Raw genomic sequence first — 13180 nt, forward strand, 5'->3', positions numbered from 1 at the left:
GTTGTGCTAGAACTGAATAACGGAAATCCCTCTGTATCCAAACAAACTTTTATTTTGAAATTTGTGAGATATCCTCCGTCTTTGTCAATTTGTCCCACAACCAACCCAAACCCAGTGGGAATCTGCGTGAGGAGGAAACGTCTGGATGAGGACCAGCTGTCAAACAAGCATTCGAAATGAGCTCTAACGTGTCCACCAGACGAAAACAACAGACAGCTCCAATTAAAGAGAAGGAGAAACGAGCCTGTGAGTGAACACACTTGAACGGCCACTTCGCTCGCTGTTTGCCTTCACTAAAAGATTTGTCTGTTGAGGATTTTTCCCAGGCCTGGCTGGGAACTGTGGGAGTGCAGGAGCTGGCTGCGGTAGCTCAGCGGCTCTGTGTTTGTCTCCGGGATGCCTGTTGGGTTTCCAGGGTAGTGGGAGTAACTCGTCTGAGCCGGGGGTGACCCTGACTTTCTCTTTGGCTAATTCCCTGAGCAGCTGATAGGCTGCGGGAGGGGGAGGCGGCGGATCCTTCAGTCTGGGAGGTTATGGGAAGGGGAGGTTTAGGTTTAGCTCTCAAGCACAGGGCTGGAACAAAATCACCCCAAAAAAAGGGTTCTGCTCTGCATTCATGCTGGTCATTCCAGGTCTGCTTTACTTTTCCTCTATCAGTGCCCATGAGGAACACTTTAAAGCTGTCGTTTGTGACTTTAAAACATCAATAAATGTCTCCTACATCATTTAATGACTTCAGACGATGTTTGATCAGTCTGTCAGACTCTTTGTGTTTCTCAGTACAGTGGTGTTTAGATCTTGTGTCGCCCGGCGCTGCACACAGGAAGTGATTTATTTTAGGGACGAATGAAGTGTGACGACTTGTGTGAAAGTGCAAAAAATCGTCCACGAAAGAGTTTCAGCAGTGAATTCTACTGCTTTCTTGTCCCCGCCCAACCCTGCTCTCCTGCTGTATACGCACAAATGCTCCCTCTCGCCAGAGCCTGTAACGCAGCAAACTAATAAATCTGTCCACAAAGACCAAAGAGAGTGAAAATAATAACTCAATCAAGTCCAGGAGTATTGTTGCGTGCACTTTGTCTAACATAAACATCTGCGACGAGGACAAAAACTTTGTCCCACAGTTCCGTTTGGAGTTCAGGTGAAGTTTCGTTTCTCTGCAGTTGTTGTTTTGTTCCAGAAGACGTCGTTCCAGGGAATCAACAACAAAGGTGATAATTACGAGCAAGAATTTCTGCTATGAGCGCAAATGAAACCGATAGTGAATCATCGTCAAGTTTTTGGCAGGCTAGGTGGAATGCTTGCGGGAAAAAACGTCTGTTTTCAGACGTCAACAAGTAGTGTGGACGTAGCCTTAGCCTCTGGGGTTAAGTGTCTTGCCCAAGGACAAGTATAGACAACATATACATTTAACATTATAGATAGATAAACATCTAACATTTTATATCAGAAAATGACTTTCGATACTTAAGTACAGTAAATGTCATATACTTTAACCCCTAAGACTTCTTTTAAAAAACTTACAAATTTATTCCTAGTGGCAGAAAATGTCAACTTCCCAAAAATTGCTGTATAAATATTATACGTATTTTTTTTCCACTTTAACCGAGTCAATCTTTTAAAACTACCTGAGCCTGAAACATACATATCAAATATTATTGTTATTTTTTTTATTTTAACACTTTAAAAGCCAGTGTGTTTACACAACTCCACTGCTTTTTATTAAGGAGAATTTGATCATAATTATTATTAGGCCCTGAGATGAAACTGTTGTTATTTTTTGTGTGTTAGATTTAAAAAAAAAATAAAAAATTATTTGTTCCTAGTGGCAGAAAATGTCACCTTCCCAAAAACTGCTGTAAAAAATAATATACAGTATATTAATGTTTATTTTTTTCCACTTTAAGACTTTTACTCGAGTAATATTGTAAAAGGTGACTTGACGTGACTTGTGACGTGAGGTACTTCATACAAGACTGGGTTTTTGGTTCCAAGCCCGAGGCTGCAAAAGTAAAGGATCACAGTTTGACTCTGACTAACTGACAACACCATGTTGTCACCACAACCAATTTAATTTTATTTACTGACTATTATCATGAGTTTGTTTTTTGGTGTCTCAACAGACGTAAAATAAATATTTCTGTTTCTCTTCACAGGTTTGACCTGAAGGTTGAGGGAGTCTCAATAACCGGAGGGCGACTCCATCAACCAGGTCCGACCAGTTTCAAATTTCCTTTTCTTTTAGACTCTGTGGGTGTGGATAATTGTGGCAAAGTTTAAGAGACTGAACCTGACCAACAGGAAACAGGTCACTAACTGCTCTTCTGGCACACGAGTGAAAAGCACAGCTAGGAATGTACGTAGATATATTAAAAAACAAAACAGCAACTGGAATTTAAGTTATTCCATGTGTAGGAAAACTGGAATGCACAAAAATGCCAATGTGATTTTTGTGTGTAAATTGTGTTTTTACTCATCTTATTGACGTTTCTTCTTCTTCTTCTTATCGTATTATTTTGTTGTATTTGGGGAAGCTCACCAAACTCAGTGTGCACACCAGGACAACAATTTTCACATTTTGTCCTCCCACTAGCCACTTTGATCTGTATGCGGGTTACCGTAGCAACCTGATGTCATTGCGCCACCTACTGACAACAGAAAGGGCAACAAGCGTCGTTTCATGTACACTACTTAAGTATCCTCTTCATTTACACATTTACCTGTGCTGGAAGGGTGAAATGGAAGGGTTAACAACAGCTCTGCTGTATATAGGAGGCTTTTTCACAGGAGCAGGAGTGAAATACTGTATTTATTACTCATTGCATTCATGCGGGGGATTAAGGCGAGAATGAAGGGTCAGCAAAGGTCGTCCCCTCCCAGAACTCCCATCGCTCTGTGAGAACCTGTGTGAGGTTTCCATCAGATGCCGGGGAGGGCTGGGTGTTGGAGGTTGGATGCTGGATGTTGGATGTTGGATGAGGGTGGAGATGGGGGGGTGGAGGGTGGAGGTGGAGGGTGGTGCTACATTCCTATTTGCTGACTGACTCACCACATAACAGAGCGAGCCGGCTGCTGCCACGTCCTTTAAGGGAAAAGGTCAGGCTGCTCCTCATCTCTGTCAGCGGCTGAGAAAACGGACACAGCAACATGAGATCCGGGATACACACAAGTGACATTATGAAACACACACACACACACAAAGTAAATGTTACAAACAAACAAAAACACATTAACTGGCCAGACTTAAAGAGGATTACATGAAAACATTTTTGCAAACAATATTTAAGTAAAAAAGTTTAATATATATAATAAAGTCACAATCCTGAGATCAAAGTAATAATTCCGAGGCGTAAAAGTCCGAATTCTGAGGGAAAAATCTAGAATTATGATTAATTCTTTGGGGAAAAAGTCAGAATTATGAGGGGGGGGAAAGTCTAGGATTTAAGTCAAAATTCATAGAAAAAAAAGACAGAATACTGAGATTTAAGTCAAGATTCATCTAACAAGACAGAAATCTGGAATTAAATCATAAATCTTAGGGGTCAGAATTATTTGGGGAAAAAGTCAAAAGTCATAGAAACAAGACAGAAAAAAATGGGAATTCTGAGAAAGAAAGTCTACAATTATTCACATAATTCTCAGGAAAAAGTCAGAATTCTGAGATAAAAGTCAAGATTCATCTAACGAGACAGACATTTAAGTAATAATACTGAGATTTAAGTCATAAATCTGAGGGAAAAAAGTCTTTTTGTGTCTTTTTTTGACACATCTTTTGTTACTATTTTTCCCAAATACATGTGTCTCATGTACAACTCAAGTGAATTAAGTTCATTCAAACAAACGTAACAGACAGAGTTCATAGAACTTCCTCTGCTGTATTTGTGTTCCCACACATGATCGACCAAACTTTTCACCACACTGACAAACAGAACACACTGTGCCTTTGCCCCGAGCTACAATAATTCCCTTTTCTTTAATCGTCCTTCGTTGCCAAACAACACAGTCGTATAAAATCGGCTTGCACAATAACCAACAGGTTGTATTTAAATGAAATAAAATAAAATTGAATTGAAACACAGTGTTTGACCGAGCAGAGAAATGCCATTACTCAGCCTCCAGTGTAATTAAACATTTCCACCTTTGCACTTTGCTCCTTTCTTTTTTTTTTTTTCCAGCTCTTCTTGTCTGTCTCAACAAATATTTGTCATAACCTCCTCACCCACGTGCATTCCCGCAGGCCCCTCCCTCCCTCCTGCACTCGCTGCCTTCCCGTAAAGCGGTCGCCTCACTCCACTTCCTCATTCCTCAAAAAGCAATAAAGCAGAGCGGTGTGGCAACAGCACTCAGCTCATGCCTCTGCTCGCTGCCACAGGCTGCCGACGCTTTGATCCTCACCGACGAGTGTTGATTGTTGACAATTATGAGATTAAATAATTCTCCTTTGTTGAGTTTTGGTAACCGGTGACGCACGGTGGCGGTTGATGTCGCTGCAATAAACAGGTTGTTTTAGAGTGTGTCACAGTTTGTTTTGAATTCAACAAAATGACACAGAAAAAGAAGACTCTTCACACACTTGCAAAATAGCACATTTAAAGCAGGGGAGGGGAAAAAAAAGGCCCTTCGCTCAGTAACTTTATGAGGTTTTAGAACCTTTATCTCTCATGAAGGTGAAAATGAATTACCTTAGTTAAGGTTTTATAAGCTTTCACTCACATGTGGAGGAACAGGTGCTTGATCTCATTGAAAACAGGGCACAATAAAGTAAGACAGGTTTTTCTTCCCCCCCGCTTTGTGAACCCGTTCACTCCCCTGCACCAAAGCCCACAGAGAAAATCATCCATTTTAACGTCACGGCAAACAGGAGTCGTTGATCCACTGCTGCCTCCACTGGAATCTTCACATGTGTTATGTTTATTTTTATATGTTTGGAATTCTATGTTTGGATTCGCCAGAGTGACACAAACTGACCACACGAGGCAGCAGAGGGGCAGCAGCTCCTGCGTGCCTGCTAGCTAAAAACACTACTTTTCTCTATGGGCTTTGGTGCAGGCAGGCGGGAGATACTTAACTATTTTTACAAATGTCAGTTTCCTGTTGGAAAAGTCTGCCTAACAGTGAGATTAAGAGGCAAACGTAGTCTTAAAATATCATAGATTTAAGCTGGCATGGTTTTTAGTTGGCGAGTCTTTGTTTATTGTCAGCGCGGGAGCCTGTTTTATGCTAGTTTTCGGCGCCTCATGTAGCTCACCTCAAAACAACTACTCTATTAACCCTTAACGCACATGATATAATCCTGTTTTTGACAGTTGTACCAACTGTAGGGGGACCCTCCTATATTGTGTTTATTTTAAATTAGATTTCTTTCCTGGTGATAACAGGTTTTTATGTCTCTCTTATTCCAGATTTCAGTCCCGATCTGTGGACTTTCTGGTGTCTTCCGATTTTAGGCTGATTTGAACAGATTATCCAGCTAAATTATCCTGTCATGTGAGGAATTAACAGACGGGATTTTAATGTCATCGGACAAAACAAATTGATTCCATCTTCTCAGATTCCATGTCTGTTTATATTCTGAAGTCACGTTAAATAGAGTTTCTGTGAGATCCCAAATCCCCGGAATCTCCCTCCTGAAATTGTTGCATTAAAAGTTTGTGGTCCTGCATGTTGACTGGACCTAGGTCTAGTCCGTGCTTTCTCAGGATTAAAACATTGAAAATTGGTTAAGTTTTTAATATAAAGTCCGATTTGAAAGTCCTCTCGTGTGGGCGCACACTTTCATGACGTGAATTTGCGACCCTGCTGACTGTCCATGAAATAAATTTCCACTGAGCTGTTTTGTTAATCAGTCGTTAGTAGCAGAGGAAATGGGATTATACGCTCCACAATATATATTTTTTTAGTACTGAAGAACTGGAAAAAGCACAAAAACAGGAACTGACCTTGACTCAGTGTGTTTGTGTGTGTGTATGATATGTGTAGTGCAGAAATGTCCATGGAACTCACGGGAGTTCCTAGGTGTTGAAATTGTCTGGCGCTCCATTGACTGTTAGTGGCTACTTTCGCAACAGTACACAGGATACAATCATCACACGGTGATGACACACATGAATGGTGGGAATAAACTGTACAAACCACATGAAAAAGCACAGTGATGAGGTAAACTGTGCCTGTTCAGTTCAAAAGAACATAGTCTGTTCCAGTTACCCTGGGTGTACCCTAGGGCTCTCTTAGAATTACCTTTATATACCTTACATTTAAACCATACTTTTTTTACACAAACCGGGCCCAGGGCAGCACTTATCTGCAGTTGGGATTGGTTACCTTGCACCCCAGCAAGGTAGACCCCCTGTCGTGGTCAGTAAACTCAAGTTTAGTATAAGGTCTTTGGAAAGAGAGATAATGAAATAGATATCTAAAGGTGACTTTAATGTCAACCAAATTCATTTTCTGGGGATGTATTTGTAGAATATTGATTATAACACATTAGATTAGATCAGTCAGTTGTAAGCTTAAAGCAGAACTTTGCCTTTTTCTCCATGAAGCTCCCCCTACAGTTGGAACTCCTCCAAACAACAGTGTTCTCTGCTTCTTTTTCACTGTCTAAAAACAACGCTATCACTGCCTTGATCTTATAGTCGGTACCTGGCTACAGGGTGTGTGTTGCTCAAAAAAACTCCTCAAGGCCCTGGTATACTTCCGCGCAAATGCTGCATGGGCCGAAATGTGCATCCAATTGCGCGGACCCTGGTATACTCACGCGTCAGGGTCCTGTATTAACCTCACCATCATGGGACGCATTCCTACCAAAGAAGAAGAAGAGAACGATGCTACAGCTCCATCGGACACATCTGGTTCGGGTGGCTCATCAGCTGAAAGGTCCGTCGGGCAGGAGAGCCTGGGTGTCAGTCGGTTCGACTGGGTCGCCAGGTCGAGGCTTGGATGACTATCCTTAGTGACTACTTCTGTTGTCAAAATGTTTTTTCTGCTTAGTGAGCGCGGCTTAAAGGCCACATAGACCGGAAGCTCCAATTAACACTGCATTTGTGTGTGTGTATCTGCGTCATTACCTCGTTTATGAAACCCTAAAGTTTCAGAACAAACAGTTCAGCCACTGCTGAGAAAATAGTGTTGTATTGTTTTCCTGGGCTCTGCGAAGCGGATCGGCAATTCCTTAATTTGATGTTGTCATCAGTAAACCTCACCACTCCTCTGACCACCGTAGCGCCTCCTGGTGCGGGCACTAGTCCGGGCACATCCGGTTGCGTACATTCAACCGCAGAAGAAGAAGAACTACTCTCGTTGTAGCTGCTGAGATGCAGAGCATCCACCGTGCCAGAGGGGGAGCTGTGTATCTGAGAGCTGGCCTATCTATTACGTCACTTCCAGGTACCTGGCCAATCACAGGACAGTGGGAAAGCTCTCGTTGGCTGGCCAATCACAACACAGTCTACGTTCTGGGGGTGTGGTTTTGGTCTGAAACAGCGCGGCTGACGAGAGCGTCAGTGAGGAGATATTTTGATCGGCTCGTTTGCAGCGATTAGGAGGTTTTTAACCATGAAAACTAGTTAATATATGTAAGTAGACCTCCATAACTAACATATATGTGTGATACAAGCATTCGATGTCACCTTTAATACTGGGGCGGAGATTCAGTTTGCGCTGTCCACACGCACCCAACACGCTCCTTGCGCACGGCTCCAAAATCTGGTCGCTGATGACGCAAATCGTGTCAGGTCACCCGGGCCTTGATTCTGAGGCCTCCGGTCCTGGTCTTGCAAGGCTGGTTTTCCGCTAACAGACAGTAGGGGGCAGTGGGGACAGCCACCAATCTCCCCGCAACAAGATATTTGTCCGTATCACGATGCTGTTAAATGTGGGTAAAAATCCGACATTTCGATTCATGGGCATTTTCTAGTAAACACTAACAACACAACAGGAAGTGGGGCATGACTGTGGTGTTGGCAGGAAAATGTCAAAGGTAAAGGTACAAATGAGACTTTTGGGGCACATGTTCCATCCAGTGACAGTGTTGATTTTACTTCCACCTATTCTTGTTAATAGGATGTAGTGGAAGTGGGAGGAACACAGAAGTGTTTGCTTTGTGGTTCCTAAAGACAATACTCATCTGCTTTGTCTTCCTACACACCCATTTTAAAAGTAGCCACATTTAGATCCACACACACACACACATTTGCAGTTGTCCACAGTGCTGAAGGTTCTGCTCCCGACCTTCCTTCATTGGTGCAAATGAGAAAAGAGCAGGGTGACTCTGACCCACTTCCATCCTGCCATGACCCACATCTTGATTCCCTTCCACACACACACACACACACACACACACACTAATCCCCACACTCTCTGCTCACACTTAAGAGAGCGAGGTCACCCGCTAACTAGGCCAACGCTTGTGTAACTGGCTTATTACACTTATTATTACTACTACACCACGTTTGGACTGTGAGCGGTGAGCGGAGGGATTTGAAGAGGAAAAACACGCAGGAGGGAGTCGCTGGCATCGACAGACTTGCTGCTGAACTGTTCCTCTCACCTGAGCAAACACATCTAATGAAATGTAAATGAGGAGAAGCACAGGTCTTTGTTTGACCCCGGCAGGTGATTTTTTTAGTGTGAAATATACAGTATGTACACTTTTATTGTGACATTTCGGAGCGATTTTGTCATGAATATAATTACTTTGAGTAGATGATGGAATAATGTTAATATATGATTTTAAGCTGCTGAACATTTGTTTTTTCCCTAAAAAGTTGGGCTTGACGGATCCTCTCCGGACCAGATGAGACACTGATTGACTTGATTGAGGCGATCCAATAGTCCGATTACTCCTGCATGTATGCGCTTGGTCAGACTGGAGTCAGACTTGGCGTTCTGCACATGCACCAAGATGTCCTCCCCGGTCTTTGACCCGGAAGTTGAAGGAGACGACGTATAAACAGCAGTGCTGTCGTCGGAAAACATATAGCGGTGGCGTCTTTCGAAAGGTACAAAAAATACAGAACCACAGCACGATACATCTCATCGTTCATTTCTGCCGTTCATGTTACCTTATAGAGAGATACAGCGCCACCTATGGAGGCAGAGTCAGACGTACATGGCCAATAAATGATTTTCGCCTCCACATGTTTACTCAGACTCGGCAAGTTGTCCGATTGTCTCAGGCTTAGCTCTGACTGATTGTAGGTCCAATTGCATATACAGTATACAGTATATGAGTTGACCTTTGTCGTGGGTATGCAAGGTTGCTCCGACTTGAATGAGCTGTAAACTGGACTAGAGGACCCCTCAACTCGGAAAGTCCATCTTCTGAGTACAACTGGAACACACCAAGTCTGGCTAACACCAGACCAAATCTCATTGAGCTTGAGTATGAGCCTAGGAACGGTGCAGTCGCCGCCCATTTCAGAGGTGTGGCCAACGGCGGTAGATCAAAATGCCTCATTACGTTTTCACATGAATTCAGTCATGCACATCGTGCTGTCCATGCCTATGCTACCATGTTATTGTTCTTGAGTGGTATGGCTAACTTTTACTCACCCGAGATACTGCGTCCATGTCTCTAAAAAAAAGGATGGTTTCTTCTCAACTGTCATGCGGTCCACGGTGATGTCACTCGCAGTTCCGACGTCCAGCCCGTGACGTTAACAGAACACGCACCATTACTTTGCAGACTAAGCTAATGGAACAATAATCTCTTCTCGTGTAACCTTACATTCACCCTCTCCCAGCCACAACAAGCATCCGAGGAGAACACGCTGGAGTGTTTCCTGTGGGAGATTCTCTGCTGCTGATGGCCCTTCCCGACACTGACCCCCGAGTCTGTTTGCTGACCCAGGATGCTGACCGGAATGTGTCAGATTTCCATGTCAGCAACAAAGAATTTGTAGGGGGTAGATTAAACAGAAACAGACAAAACAAAAAAAAGTATGACTGTACTGGATGACATGGTGCAAGATATTGAACCTTACTTTTCCCCCGTGTGGCCTCTGATTGCCTGGAAGGTGTGAATTAACTTTAATTTTTTGTCGATTACATGCAATAATAGCATTAGAAGAAGTTGCACAATGGGTGATATTGATGTACACGGCAAGATGGAAAGACCTGAGAAACAACAGTACAATAAAGCATACTTTAATGCAGTATGATATAATATAAGCAAATCACAGTACAAATCATCACAAGAGCTACTTTGGTAAATTAATGAATGGTAAACTTTATTTAAATGTACACACATAGATCTTCAGTAAAATTATGACACTTAATTCTTTGGGGTCCCCAAAAAAATCTCCCGTGACCCATCTGTGGGTCTCTACCCAGCCTTTGGGAACCACTGTAATATAGTGAGTAATTATAATATACAGTGCTATACAGTAAAATGTGGTATAACATAGCAAAGGTACACAGTACACCATAGTAGAGTGTTGTAGAGTATACATTATATAGCAGTGCAATACTGTATAATATAGTATAGTACCGTGGTAGAATAGTATAGAATATTATGTATACACACACAGAGACATACACTGTCTATACAATTGCATGATAATTCAAAATGAAAATTCAGCTGTCGAATGTAACAAATGCTTTTGGTTATGCTGCCACCTAGTGTCCGGCCTGGGACAGTGCACGCTGCTGCTTTTCTCTGTAACAATGAAAGGTGAAGGTTAAATGAAAATGAAGGGAGATCAATGAATGACAATGATATTTCCCTGCCTTTTATGTATTATTATGTCTATTTTTTAAGATTTATGTGTCTAAATCACTGGTGGTCCCCCTTTAACCACTCTGGGAGGTGGTCCAGTCTGCTGCACCCACAACAACTATACATGAACGGAAATGTATACGTCGGTGGCTCCGAGCACAACTGAGAAAGCGGCTCACACTGATGTTGTTGTTGTTGTTGATGATGATATGGCGACACATATGCATATTTTATATTTTATGGTGTTGGGTACCTGTAAGGTGTGATTTTAATTTCATTTCATTTCACAGTGCTGTGGGTGATGGAGTTTTCATTTCCCCCAAAGGGATTAATAAAGTCGTCGGTCTGTCTAATACAATAGTGTCCCAAATCATGGATAACATCAGTGCAACTAATTACACCTTATATCATTTTGAATTGGCTAATAAGTCATTTTCAAGAGATAGGAGTAGCTAAAATATGAGATTCCAGGATTTGTACGTCTGAGCGAAGAATTTGGGTTCATCTAGCTTTTGACATTCTTGCCTCTGTGAATGATAATCACCTCACCTGGATCTTCACTGATCTTCTCCTCACCTGCAGCTCATTCTCTCTAATCACACAGCAGTACATAAACAGCTCTCTTCCACCATCACTCTGCGCTCGTTGTTTTCCGTCTGACTGGTTGAATCTTTTCTTTGCTCTGCTCACGTGGTTTTGTTTTTTACAGACAATGGAGGAAACAACGCGGCTGGAATTTTAGAACGAGCTTCAAAACATGCGTTTGTGACACAGTGTGGAGCAAAACACTCTGAACAGAACCAGCAGTTTAAATCTAAACAGCCCATCTGAAACAAATAACAAAGACCTGGAGAGGGTAGCACAGAATGTGACCCATGTCACAATTATAGATCAAATATTGATCTCTTGTCCAGCCCTGCTTCCTTCTTTTCCTCACTTCACTTCCCTATGACATGTTTTAACACACGAAGCCATGATGCTTCGTGTGATAATGTCTTGTTGTGGGGGAGATTGGGGGCTAGAAGATCCCATGGGGGAACCTTCATTTGTCCACCACATGAGGGTCGCAGGACTGCTGGAGCCAATCCCAGCTGATGTACTTAGCTGGACATTAGCTGGACAGGTCACTAGTCCATCACAGGGACACATGGAGACAAACAACCATCCACTCTCACACTCACACCTACTGTCAATTTAGAGCGTCCATTGTTCCATTACATGTCATTTAGCAGACGCTTTTATCCAAAGCGACTTAGTACAATGGTATTGAGTATCAGGCCAGGGGCGGAGTCAAACTTGCGACCATGATGTCTTTCGCACACAGGGTACCAGTCTTAACCACTGAGCCACTCCACTTGGGGATTAGTCCAATTTGTCTAATCCCCAATCCTAACCCAATCCAATCCAACCCAACCCTAGCCATGTTTTTGTACTGTGGGAGGGAACCCGGAGAAATTTTAATGGTTTTATTCATTTTAATCTAATTGGATTTTATAACCAGTCTATACGTGGTCAGAATTTATAAGTTACTCCAAGAGTCTTTCAGGCAATAATAAATGTGTTAATTACTTTGTAATTAACCAGAATAAAGTCAAATGATTGTTAACAAACATGATAACGATGAGGTGTAGACTTTTAACCAGTTTCTGACAAGAGTTTTTGAGTGTTAAAGGCAATAACAAAAGTGTTGTCGATGCATTTGGAAACAGTTATTCGTTGTTAACTCATTGGCTGCCATTGACTGCTATAGACGTCAATTTAATTACAAGAACCTCGACGTTAAGGGTTTTCTAAAATGAGTTGTTTGCAAAGTAAAGGAAAGGAGTTAATTATATAACTAAATTATATATGGAACCGACCATTGAGTCTGGAACCACAAGATACTTTTACGGTGGAATTTGCTGAATTTTCGCTAACTTCCTTTTTTTTTCCCTTAATGTCCACTTCCCCCTCCCATGTCCATATTTTATCTCAACGTCCATGTTTTTCCCTGAATATCTGTTTCCCTTAACATCCACGTTTTTTGCCTAAATGTCCATGTTTTTCCCTTAACTTCCCTTTAAATGTTAAATGAAGGATATTATCGTGTGTTAGAAACAATAGATCGACTATACTGTACATATGGTCAAATTCTAACACACAAATAATGAGGCTGAAAATGAAATAAGTGTCATTAAAGTGACTTTTTAAAATGAATATATATATACTGTATATACATATATATATATATATATATATATATATAAAATTTTATATTTTTTATATATATACGGAGCCTATATTTAGGCTTTTTCCCCCTCAACTTCCTAGTTTTTCCCTTGATGTTTTTATCATAACGTCCATGTTTTTCCCTGAATATCTGGCCATTTCTCAATACTCAAGTAAGTAAGTATGTACTTGCTTACTTGGGAAGTACTTGAGAAGTACGCTGGGAGTATATACTTGCCAAGTACGGGAGTACAC

The sequence above is a fragment of the Solea senegalensis genome, linkage group LG11 (assembly GCF_019176455.1).
Source record: "Solea senegalensis isolate Sse05_10M linkage group LG11, IFAPA_SoseM_1, whole genome shotgun sequence".
Classification (NCBI taxonomy): Eukaryota; Metazoa; Chordata; class Actinopteri; order Pleuronectiformes; family Soleidae; genus Solea; species Solea senegalensis.